The sequence below is a fragment of the Schistocerca cancellata genome, chromosome 1 (genome assembly GCF_023864275.1).
Source record: "Schistocerca cancellata isolate TAMUIC-IGC-003103 chromosome 1, iqSchCanc2.1, whole genome shotgun sequence".
In the NCBI taxonomy this organism is placed as follows: domain Eukaryota; kingdom Metazoa; phylum Arthropoda; class Insecta; order Orthoptera; family Acrididae; genus Schistocerca; species Schistocerca cancellata.
The window spans coordinates 141886292-141900230 of record NC_064626.1 but is presented as its reverse complement, the minus strand read 5'-3'; positions in this window follow the sequence as shown (position 1 = coordinate 141900230).

Sequence of the window (13939 nt, the reverse complement as noted above, 5' to 3'; positions counted from 1 at the left end):
ACCGTTCATCGGATCCATGCAACACGAAACTAACTAACTAACTAATCTTTAGGTGCTAACGGTCTGCAACAAGACACGGTCGCGAAACTCTTCCAGTCGAGATTCACTGGTCTTTGCGGTAAGACCGCATCGTTTCTGTTACGGTCTCGCAGTTATCAGTCGCAAACACAAGGTTCAGAAGCCTTCAGATATTTATGTATCTGGGTCTAGCAGTGTCCCCATTGGCGAACTATAAAGAATCTACGCGGGAAATGTGCACCGCAGTTCCGACAGACATATCCGATCATTTCAGTTTATCGAGGCGGAGACTGCCACACATTGGTCAGTCAGGACATCGTGAAGGGAAAATTACCAGTAGCAAAGTAACAATGACAGGAGAAAATGGATTTTCCGGAATAAAAAAAACTGCAGTTGCTATTAAAGTGACACAATTGTTTCTTTCCAAAAACCCTCTCATTTTTTAACAAACTTTTCCGTTTCTAAAGACTAAACCATTAATTATTCACCTCATTTTTGTCCCTTCTGCCTACAGCTTCTCTGCTGGATTCTTGTCATTTCATAGATCGTTACCATCTCAGCCGGTTCTACCCCACTTCGAATGTTGATTATTCTTCTAGGAACGAAATCTGCCATCTTGTGCTTTTCCATTTATTTTGACTTGCTACTTTTTGCAAACATATCTTTTTCTTGTACGACTGGAAAAGCTTCATCCTATCACTTATGTACTGGTGTCTCTTACTAGTCCCTGGTTTGTTTTTTCATATGTATTGTCACGCTTCTAACGGAAATTTGTGTAACTCTTTTTAAGGTCAAAGTTGTCTTTTTAGATATAGTTTATAAACTTTACTAACTCACAGCATGCTGCAGTAGCTTGTGTCAGCAACTTCTGTTCATCAGTAGAACGAAAAACCAGTTCAAGTTGCAAATTTTTACTTTTTATTCATTCTGTGACTAGTTTCGACCCGAAACCCACTTTTGATTCATGATAACAAAATCGAAAATGTCACCTCTGCACGCACTGTAAATGTTTATTGCACTTTTTTTGACATCTTGGGAAATGCCATTTTCGACTCTGTTATGATGATTTGAAAATGGGTCTCGGCCCGAAACTAGTCATCGAGTGAATAAAAAGCAAAAATATGCAACTTGGACTGATTTTTCGTTCTACTGTTTCTAAACGTTTATTTATCTTTCGTTTTGCTATGCCAAGTATGTCTTCTTAGGATTGTATCTTCCAAAAATATTATATACTCGTATCACATATAACTAAATTTGTTGCATTCGCTTGTAGAAACATACGGAATCGGTTTCTCTTTGTTTGAACTGGAGCATACATAAAGATGACCGCAATACTCGTTTGTCTTATTTTGTACAAGGGCAGTCAAATGAAAACGAGACAGGTGGAAAAAATAAGTAAACTGTTTATTATTCCAAAAGTAATCGCCACAACGTTTAATACCTTTAACCCATTCTGAGACAAGACAGTCAGTGCCTTCATGAAAAAATGTTTGCTGTTGCCAGTGGAATCCTAAATACACCCAGGCGAGCACCTCTTCGTACGAGACAAATAGACGGCCGTGAATGTCTTTCTTCAGGGCTCCAAAAACATATTTTTGGAGTAGATGGGTAGAGAGCGCCGCTGTGTGGAGGATGTGTAAGGGTTTCCCAGAGACACTTCTGCAGCGTAATCGAAACAATTTGGCAACATGTGGGCAGGCATCCTGCAACAGAACGATGCCGTCCGTCATCCCGCTGCTCATTCTGTTCCTGGAACACGGTGTCACAATTGTGGACACAGCCGTACGTCGACCCTTTGCAAACGCCAAGGAATACTATTCCATAACTTGGAGACATTGATAAATATTAGTCAACCACTTTCAAATAAAGATTTATTGGAACCCTTGACCTAGATTTCGACAATTTCAAATCTGTCTTCTTGGGAAGTTGTAACGGGCCCTAAGAAATACATCTGTGGTTTTGAACGGGACAAAGTAACAACTGTATCCAAGCCAGATTCTGAGTAAAAAAGCAAGAAAAAATTTTCAACTTTGGGTAGTAACGAACAGAAGCGTAAAAAAAGGAAAATGTCAAGTCCATTTCTGTACAAATTGTAGGTACTATATCTTCCAGGATTATTTGTCTGTTGAATAAAAGGAACGGCTGTAAGGTTACTATTTCTACCAACAACAGTTTCAAGAAAAATTTTATACACGCGCTAAAAACTGAAGAGGATCCTTTTACGAGCTACGGCGTCTACAAAATGTTATGTAATAGTTATACTGGAAGGGCTATTGAAGTTAGGTATAAAGAGCACCTGCTGGGAAAGAAAGATTGCGATACATATAATTCTTCTTTTGCGGAGCATTTGCTAATTTCTGGCCATTCCCCAAGAAAACTGGAAGAAACACTAATGCCGCGCAAAGGGGGAAAAGGCTGGAAATTAGATTTATTAAAAGAACTTGAAGTACTCAAGCATTTAGCTAAAAGAGTCTGTAAAATCTCGAATGACCAGCTGCAGCAGATACGTAAGTACTTCATCGACGTCTTCAGTGCGCTGCTCACGATAACGTGGTGTGTGTTTACCCGTCTCCGTTGCCTTCGACGAACGCATCATATTCATCAAAATACTTTACAGTAACGTAATAAAATTTTCATATGTATGACAATTTTTACATGCACGTAGCGTTACTTGTAGCCATTTCGATGCATTCTTGCGGTATTTTGAGCCTAATCTGAATTTGGAACTTGGTTGTTCCGCTTCATCCGCCGTTCGTAAACTTCTCTAATCCCAATCAAAAGTTGCTCCATTTCAGCAATTAGCATTTGACATAAATTATAGTTTGTTGTACCCCCTTCTTTACAATACGTATTACTTTTAATAGCATTGGTTACTAGGTGCACGGCCAAGTGTCGTTGCTGTGATGCTGCGTTATAAGCTACTGTTTGTGAAGCTTCTAATCACTGTAATCGTAAGTCATGGCTTATGATTATATGTGTTCTAAAGGTGGATGTCTCAAATGACAAGAGCCGTTTGGCTGACCTAATTCATCTGACATTTGTTAACTTCTCTAATTCTGGGCAGAAGTTGCTCCATTTTTGCAATTAGCTTTCAAAAAAATTGAGTTCCTTCCTTATAGTATTTATTACTTATAATAGCACTTATTATGTACGCGATAAAATATGATTGCAATGTTGCTCTGTTATAACCTCTGTTTGTAAACTTTTCTAATGCTAAACAATAGTTTCCTAAATTTAGCAATTAGTTTATAAGGAATTTTATTTCATGATACCCCTTTCCCCCTTTTCTTTACAGAAATTATTGCTTTCAATAGCACTATTTACTACATACACAGTGAAATGTCGTTGCAATGTTGCTCCGTCATTAACTACTTCTTTAATGTTAAACGGAAGTTTCTCCATTTTAGCGACTACGTTTCATAAGTTTAACGTGTTCACCCCCACTCCCCCTCTTTACAGTATTTACTGCATTTAACAGAAATTTTACTACATGGTTGGCGAAATGTCGTTGCTGTCTTACGCTGTTTTACATTTGATTTTTACACACACTTTTATATTTGAGCTGTGCTCACTCCCAACTATGCGTTTTCGTGAACTTGGCTGTCTATCTGTGTTTGGTTTCCCACCCTTGTTGCGGTTACACCGTGGTTCTTCGTTCTACGTGTGGCCGCAGCAATGTGTATCGATATTTGCACCGTGTACCATCTTTGGTTTTGTGCATATAGTTTCCACTAGGGGGTCTGAGGGCAGTTGGTCGATTGCTGTGGACCAGGGAAGGTATCTCCGCGCGGTGCAGTCGGTTGGGTCCGCTGGCGGTCCCTGCACAGTGTCGGATTGTGTGTGGAGCTGTTCAATCGCTACGAGCTTCGTGGTTCACCGACCCAGCACGTCATAGTTGGCAGTGGTTTCAAGTACCCAAGCCACGCGGTTCGTTGTTGGGGAGGTTTTACTGTGAGCAACACCGAGTGTTTGTACTGATGAAATTTAGCCGCCATGCGGTGCAATTAGCTATATTGGTTCACTACAATTCAAGTGCACCAGAGGAATTTTCTTCCTTGTGGCCGTTAGTGTTCCGCTTACCTGCCCTGGCCACTAACGTAATTTCAGGCAGTGTCCTTTCCCCACCTGTTGTCACTGTCCTACATGGTGTGTAGTTTTGACAGCTTAATACATATACCGGTACATATTTGAGTGTGGGTAATCATGCCCGTAACACTTTGTGTTTGAATTCTCATGTACCGATTGGTGGCAAGCAAGTCGTTTGTCGGTCGGAACGTGGCTGTCCCTTGGTTGGGTTCCGTCGGATCAAGTAGCCCAACTAGGCTCACCACCTGTCTAGCCTAAGTGAACGAGGGCAGACCGACCCCCTGGAGGCTTCTGAGTGCTGTTGTCTTTACTGTCTTTCTCACCGGTGTTTAATTGTCTGTTTATAATCTATCATAGCCAATGATAAAAATATTCTTGGTTTTATTGTTTTTGTGTAAGTAAGTGGATATTTGCTGAAAGATTATTGCCGTTGTGTTGCCTTTTCTTAAGTCTGGTTTCAGCTACTTAAGACTTAAGGCTTATGGTTATATTTTTTTTTTAAATTTTGGAAAATTAATTGTGGGCCTTCAGCCTTAGAACCTTATTCTTAAAATTAACTTTCAAGCTTAAACATTGTTACCTTCTGCCTTTGAAAGGTTATGGTAATTTATTTTAAAATCTAGAAAATTTTATTGTGGGCCGTCAGCCGTTTGTACTGCATCTTGTTTATGTTTGTCTATCCACCATTGCTTTGAGGCTTTCGGCCTAGCTGTGACATATATTTTAATTATTTTATTTGTAATTGTAGCTGCGTGTTTTCAGTCACTTGAAAATTTACCTTGTTGATTTTTAAGATTTATTGTTTGGAGGCCTTCAGTTGCGAAGGATTTGGAGTTGTAGCTGTAGTTGTAAAAGTTCGGCTATGTGCCACTTTGGTTGTAAATGTGTTATTAAACTACAATAAATTACAATTTTAAGGTGAAACTGACCCCAGCCTTATTTGGCCCTTCCCACAATCCTAATCACCTGTTCTGCCCAGTGGGTTTAGTGGGCGTCTCAATATTTGTTTGATTTTATATCATTTCGGATTAACATGGCATTATACAAGACACGATTTTTTTTCTTTATTGTAATTACATAATCTGCTTAGTGCAGTCGAGGCGCATTTATTACTCACACACATTTAGCACCCTCTGCTGCTTGCTTTCCTTAGCGCTGGAGCCTGTCTTCTGTTATTTGTCATATGAATACTGCTGCAATCTAGATGCTATCACTGCGTTCTGTTGTATACAAGTCAACTATTATGTCGACAGGAGCGTCAACTATTATGTCGACACTTGGCGTTTGATGTGCACGCACGTGATACTATACCGCTCTGCAGTCGTAAGTCATGGCTTGTGATTATTTCTGTTCTTATATGACAAGACCCGTCTGTTTTATTCATTGTACTTAATCAGCATGAGGTGGAACAAGTGAGTACCCTTATCATAGAATCATTTGGCTACAGCTGTAACCTTGTTCTCATTAAAACATTTTTGTAACCACTAATGTAATTTTTAGGGTCTATTACACCCTCTGAAGAAGACAATTTTAAAATTAGCGAAACCTTTTTCAAACGGTGTCTGTTAAGATGTCAGGCAAACATGTGGTTTCTGAAGGGGGGCAGCAGCCTTTTCAGTAGTTCCAGGACAACACTCTGGATGATTAATTTATCTGGCCTTGTAACATAACTAAAAACTGTCTTACTGTGCTGTTACAGTGAACAGTTGAAATCAAAGGGAAATTAAGTCGTAATTTTTCCCAAGGTTCTACTGTACGGTTAAATTAGCACCCTCTTGGATCGGAGGGTGGATTTTGGATCCCTTAATCGGGCAGGTAAATCAGAAAATTTAAAAAGGATATGTTACAGTTAGATACAGTGGGAATTAGTGAAGGTCGGTGGCAGGAAGAATAGGACTTCTTGTCAGGGTTATACATACAAAATCAAATAGGGGTAATGCAGGAGCAGGTTTAATAATGAATAAGAAAATATGAACAGCTTAGTGAACATATTGTTGTAGCCAAGATAGACAAGAAGAAAATGAATAAGAAAATATGAACAGCTTAGTGAACACATTGTTGTAGCCAAGATAGACAAGAAGCCCACACCCACCACAGCAGTACAAGTTTATATGCCAACTAGATCAGCAGATGATGAAGAGATTGAAGAAATGTATGACGAGATAAAACAAATGATTCGGATAGTTAAGGGGGACGAAAATTTAACAGTGGTAGGGGACTGGAATACGATAGTAGGAAAAGGAAGAGAAGGAAAAATAATAGGTGAATATGGATTGGATGAAAGGAATGAAAGAGAAAGCTTCCTGGTAGAATCTTCCACAGAGCATAATTTAATCATCGCTCAAATTTAGTTTAAGAATCATGGAAGAAGATTGTGCACATGTAACGGTAAGACAGAGGTTTCTGAAACAGATTTTGAATTGTAGGACATTTCCAGAATCAGAAGTAGACTCTGACCACAATTTATTGGTTGTGAACTATGGATTAAAACTGAAGAAATTCCAAATATGCAGGAAGTTAGGGAGACGGGACCTGGATAAGATAAAAGAACCAGAGATTGATGAGGGTTTCAGAGGGAGCATTTGGCAACGGTTGAATAGAACAGGGGAAAGAACACAGTAGAAGACGAATGGGTAGGTATAAGAGTTAAAATAGTTAAGGCAGCAGAGGCTCAAATAGATTAATAGATTAAAAGACAAAGCCTAGCAGAAATCTTCTGATAACACAGAATGTATTCAAGTTACTTGATGAAAGGATAAAATGTGGTAAGTAAAGCAGGCGAAAGGCAATACAAACGTCAAAAAATGAAACAGGAAGTGCAAAATGGACAGAGGACAAATCTAAAGGTTTAGGAACATATATCACAAGGGGAAAGATAGATTCCTCTTACAGGAAAATTAAGAAGACCTTTGGAGAAAGGAGAAGCAGTTGTATGAGTATCAAGAGCTTAAATGGAAAACCAGTCCTGAGCAAAAAAATGGAAAGCTGAAGGGTAGAAGGAGAATATAGAGGGCCTATACAAGGGCGATGTACTTGAGGGCAATGTTATAGAAGTGGAAGAGGACATAGAGGAAGATGAGGCGGGAGATACGACACTGCGAGAAGAATTTGATAGAGCACTGAAAGACCTACGTCGAAACAAGGCCCCGGCAGTAGTCGACATTCCGTCAGAAGTACTGATAGCCATGGGAGAGCCAGCCATGACAAAACTCTTCTATCTGGTGTGCAAGATGCATAAGACAGGCGTAATACCCTCAGACTTGAAGAAGAATATAATAACTCCAATTCCAAAGAAAGCAGGTGCTCATAGGTATGAATATTACCGTTTAATAATATTACTGTTTAATAACTCATGGTTGCAAAATACTAACACGAATTCTTTACAGGAGACTGGAGAAACTGGTAGAAGCCAACGTCGGAAAATATCAGTTTGGATTCTGGAGAAATGTAGGAACACCTGAGGTAATACTGGCACCACGACTTCTTTTAGAAGGTAGGTTAAGGAAAGGCAAACCTACGTTTATAGCATTTGTAGACTTACAGAAAACTTTTGGGCCTGTTGACTGGAATGCTCTCTTTGAAATTCTCAAGATAGCAGCGGTAAAATTGATGGAGATAAAAAAGAATACTCTAATACAGGGGTGTATTCATTTTAAATTCTGCCTATAAATTCTATGCGTCTATCAATGAAAGGAAACTTCAGCCAGTAACAGACAGTTTTACAAGAGGTGCTGTGCAGATGCAACATTTGTTTTAAAATAACCGGTAGAAAAGATAAGAATGTCAACGAGCTACTATATATGCACTGCCTAGACTGTGAGAAGACCTGAGATAATGGAGGAAGAATGGAATTATGGGAAATACTCACTGACTGCAATATACCCCTAAATCTGCTAAATGCCGCTAAACTGCTATATGATAACAGTAAAATTAACAAAAACGAGGAGTTTTTGACATAGAAAATTACAGCAGCCAGCCACCTTTTGCAATGCTATTTATTTATTTAAACAGCACCGTTACCGATTTCGAACCGACAGGTTCATCTTCAGACGGCTAGTTCACGTTTTACATTAGCTTTCGCCTTTTGTTTGCCCAACTGACGAAATTTCCTTGGGATGGCGGTGCCCTACAATCAAAACAAGATAATGTCTTTTAACTGTAAATGCTACAACGATTTTAAGTGATGTAAGCAAATTTAATAGGGAAGATGTTTTGGTTACTTACGATGAAGAATCCGCTCCATTATGTTCCAGTGCAGACTGCTTATGATCTTACAGCAGCGAAAACTGTATAATGCACTTTTTATATGTACATGTATGCACATAATGTAAAGCACCACTCACACACTAAGAAGTTTCATCACATGGAGGTATGTATACAAAGGTGGCGACATTGCAACCATAACAATGCCAAAGACTTCCTCTCTCAGAGATATTTCATTATGTATTTGTATGTGACAGTAGAAATTTACAAATTGCTAATGTTACATTACTTACTATTTACACTGAACGAGAACTGATTTAAATTAAGCTAAACAAATAAAGCAGCCAGTTGTAAAGTACTGCTGCAGTGTTATTACGTAAATATTATGGTATATGGCACTGTTTAAATAAATAAATAGCATTGCAAAAAGTGGCTGGTTGCTGTAATCTTCTAGCTAAGAATCAACCTATATTTTGTACACGGCCACGGGCTCGAAATGTCAGTTTTTGACAAAATAACAAGAAGAGGTTTTGATTGTGATCCAGATGCTAAAACAAGGGTATGATCTCTTACCAATCCTTTTGATATATAAGGTATACCAACAAAGTTATATAAGAATGAAATTCTAAAAGCTCAAAGAATATACACCTGGAAAGGAACAAATTTATTTTAACTTCTTTGGTTGCAGACGACCAAGTTCTCCTAGCAGGCACTGAAAGCGTTTTACAAGAAAACGTGTTTAAATGTAATATCGTTTCATGAAGTTATCAAATAGTTATATCTGAAAATAAAATAAATGTAATTCGCAATGGAAGAAAAACGCCTAAGAATAGCAAAAATAGTTATAAACAATAATATAACAGAATAAGTAAACATGTTTACATACGAGGGTAGTCCCATAAATACCCGACCCAACAAAGAAAACACAAAATTTTGGAATAAATGGTTCAAATGGCTCTGAGCACTATGCTCAGAGCCATGGCTCAGAGCCATGAGTCCCCTAGACTCAGAACTACTTAAGCCTAACTAACCTAAGGACATCACACACATCCATGCCCGAGGTAGGATTCGAACCTGCGACCGTAGCGGTCGCGCGGTTCCACACTGTATCGCCTAGAACCGCTTTGCCACCCCGGCCAGCTTTGGAAAAAAAGTGTATTTATTTTTCAACATAATCTCCTTTTCCCAGCGATCTTCAATAAGTTCGACACCCTTTTTATAATGAGAAGTGTCCTCAAAATAGCTATTAACTGCCGACATCAGGTCTGTTTTTGCTTGATTTCTTCGCCCAAACATTGCTCTAAGTTCGCATTATACTCGTCGCTGATAGTTTTTCCTTTATCAAGGTAGTCATCTAAAAAAACCGAAGCCAATAACTTGCCTGCAGATTAAACGGTCTTCGCCTTCTTTGGAGTCGGTTCTCCAATATGTGGCCACAGATCTGGTTGTTCTTTTATCTCGGGAATGTAGTGGTGGACCCATGTTTCATCCATGGTTATGAAACGGCGCAAAAACTCAGCTTTGTCGCTGCGAAACATCGCTAAACACTCAACTGAAACATCTTCACGACACTGTTTTTGCTCGAGTGTGAGCAAACGTGGCACAAACCTTGCACACAGTTTTCTTATATCCAAATTTTCAGATAACATGCGATGTGCCGCACTTTTTGAAAAGCCCACTATGTCTGTTAGCTGGCGTACTTTCAGTCGACGATCATCCAGTATCGCTTTTTGGATTTTGTTCACAATTCCTGGGGCTGTCACCACTGCGATGCTCGTCTTGGAATCTCGTGCGGCCTCGTTTAAACTCAGCTACCCAATATTTTACTGTTGTCAGCGAAGAAGCAGACTCTCCCAATGCAGAATCCAGCTCAGCTTTAATATCGGTTGCGCTGAGTCCTCTCAAAAAAAATATTGTATCACACAACGATGACCAATTTTCTTCAATTTCACAAGTTCACCCACAACGTTCACTGTTGATGGCTGCCGAACAAATACTAAACAATGTGACGTCTTCAAACTTGACACACATGCTCCATAGATCGTATTCTTTCTAATCCAGAGATATTTTCCGACAACGACTGCCATCTCTCGGTCAGGTCGGGTACTTATGGGACCATCCTCGTACCTCCTTACAGAGATATCAATATACAAAAATAATTCAGATGTGGTTCAAAATATACAGAAAAATGACACTCATCAGCTTACCTTCCACTAAGAAAGTAGTCGACCTTTTTCCAGATTTCATTTGGCTAATCCAGATTTCGGCTAGTGCCTAGCCATTATCAATGCTAAAAAATACAAGTACATGGTCAGGTGATACAATAAAAAGTTACAACTCATGGCATAACCTATATGGCTTATACATTAGATTATATACTATTATTTTGTAGTCTCGATGCACGTCAGTTCCCAGTTGTTCGGGCACCAGTCACAGTTCTTTGAATAGTACTGTATAAAGAACGTAGCCTGAGTGGAGAACACATCGATTGGTTGTACGGCGCCCTCTATATGAACTACGTAATACATAACATTTAAAGGAAAGTAAAAGCACTTCAAATATTCACAAGACACAAGGAGACACTAATAGAATCAATGTGATTTAAATGTTTTTATCTCTATATCATTTTTTCTCTTTATTCAAACGTCATGAAAGGTATGTTGTTCCTCTTATTTCCTGAACAGTACTCTCTGCATCTGTAACGGAATGCCAAGTCACACGAACCATCCATCTTGCTGACATTTGGCGCGATCTACGAACTATTTAGTAAATAAGAGGAGCAACGTACCTGTCATGATGTTTAAATAAAGAGAAAAATAATACAAAGATAAAAAAATTTAAATCAGATCAATTCGAATAGTTACATATAGCATGTACCTCCCTGTGTTAAAGAACTGTGACTGACGCCCGAACAACAGGGAACTGACATGCATTGAGACTAGAAAATAGTGGCATGTAATATTTTTATTGTACCGCTGACCATGTACTGCTTGTATTTTTTAGTGTTAATAATGGCTAGTCACTAGCCGAAATCTGGATTTCCAAATAAAAACCTGACTGCTGCGCTCTATAATTTATAAAAAGACACTATATATGGTTGTATAAGGAGATACACAGGCAGAACTACGAGGAGAGAGATAACATTAAGATTACACAACATGGTGGCTAAACCTGCCCTTATTTATGGTAGTGAAAAGTGGATTTTAAGAAAAGGAGAGGAACGAAGAGTTGAAGCAATTGATATGTGGTTTTTTAGATCACTTATTGGACTAACATTAAGACATAAGGCAGCAACTAAGCATGAAAATAACAATGACAAAAGTGATAAGCAACTACCAAACAAATTATATGACCAGTGAAGTGCTGGAGGCAGAGTGTTGTTAAATTCTTTTCGTTTAAGAACGGGTCATGGAGCTGCCATGTGTCTGAATAAATGTATGTCACCACTTTTTACTTACAGCAATGAGATATGGGCTTTTAATGAGAAAACAGTTTAGAAACTGGGAGTTGTTCAGAAGTGTAGAGGCATATGTTGCGAATTGCTAGTATAGACAGGAAGTCAAACAAATGTATGGGCAAACAGACGGGGGATGACGATCAAACTTAGACAGTAACGAAAATGAAACGAATATGGGCAGACATATAGTCACGCGAAAAGATGATGCGCCGTCCAATAAAATTCAGTGCTGCATTCAAAGTGATGAGAGCAGACCGTAAGTACCACCTAATGAAAGGCGGGTAGATGGGATTCAAGTTGAAACACGCATGCGTAGAACTAAAGACCTTAATTGTAGGAACAACTAGAAGGGATGTTTATCCAGCAGCAGATATCAAATAGCTACTGGTGATGATTAACGTGCATTTCGTGCTCGCAAAATGTTGAAAGCAGCAAATACAGCCCATCATTTTATAATAGCAGAAGATACTCTTTCTAATCAAAAGTTACAGGACGCCTATTAGTGGATATTAATATGAGGTGTGAGCACCCTTCGTCTTCGCGACGAGCTCTGCTGCGGACACTTTCAGTAGGCTGTCTGAATATCTGTCGGGAAATGGTAGTCCGTTGTTCCTCAAAAACCGAAACCAGAGAACGTATTGATCTTGGACGCTGGGGTCTATAGTGAAGTCGACTTTCTAATTCATCCCAAAGGTCTTCCATTGGATTCAGGTTGGGACGCTGGGCAGGCCAGTCCCTTTAAGAATGTTGTTGTCCACAAACCATTGCCTCACAGATGCTGCTTTGTGACAGAGCGCATTCTCATGCTGATACAAACAATTATCCTCTCCAAACCGTTCCTCTACTATACGGAATAGACAATGCCGTAAAATGTGCTCACACCCTTCTCCATTTCCTTTTTCTGTTAAGCAGAATAATGCGGCCACGCCCTAACCATGAAAAACACCCCCACACTGTAACAGAAATTCCTATGTGCTTCATTATTGCCAATATGTATGATGGCAGCTAATTTTCTCCAGCAGTTCGCCAAACCTAAACCCTTCCATCGGACTGCCACAGGCTGTAGCTTGATTCATCACACCAAATCACTCGTTTCCAGTCATCCACTGCCCATTGGCTCTTTGCACCACCTTAAGCGTTTATCACTGACTATAGTAATGTGTGGTTTATGGCGAGCTGTTCGGCCATTGTGCTACTTCTTTTTAATTGTCTACACACAGTCATTGTTCTACCTGCACTGCTGGTTGCACTTTGGAACTCACAAATGATTCTTTTCGCTAATTTTCATGTAATTTTTTACAGCCACCCTCTGCCATGCTCGACTGTCCCTCTACATCTGTATATGTTTGCTTGGTCTTGGTTTGGCTGCGCTTGTTCGTGTTTCCACTTCACAATCACATCACTGAGCGCTCCTGACTGACCCATCAACTCATACCACCGTTACAGCTCCTGACAACGGAGTACTTCCTGGCTCCTTTTATACTGGTGGATCCCCCTGTCGTGACATTAGTTGTCAATTCCACAATACATAGGGATGTTGGGATTCTTTTGATCAGATGCGGTAGGTAGGATGTTATTCAACAGTGAAGATACAGAAAAACATCTGACAGCAATTACCTTGAATGGGATAATCTGAAAGTATTGGGCCTGAACACATGTTCGTCGGTTAGGCTGTGCTGCGGTTAGCTCAAGGGACAAAACATTAGTTAACCACATAAAAGAGGATGCACATCGCTTTGAAGCGCTGTAGGTGGTATGGAACTGCTAAAAATGTAAATGTTGGGTAGATCGGTCGCCTGGTACAAGTCGTTTTGATTCTGCCACTCCATAGACTAGCGTGTAGGTGAGAAAGAAATGATGATGAGGACAAAACAACGTCCAATCCCTGACTGCAGAAAATCTCCCACCGGGCCGAGAACTGAAACCGGGGCAGTAGCGTGGCATTTTGCTGCACTCACCACTCAGCTGTGGAGACAGACGCACAACAGTTACCACGCGGTCATGTGACCCTCCAACGCTGACGTACCATGGCACTAAAATGGTGAGTACACAGCAGTCGGTTATATGGAATTAATGCACAAAAATGGTTCGGCTTGAAGGCGTGACACAATGGTAAGTGGAGCTATCCTGTTTGGACGTATCCATGACCGTACAATGAACGAAGTTGCCCGATTT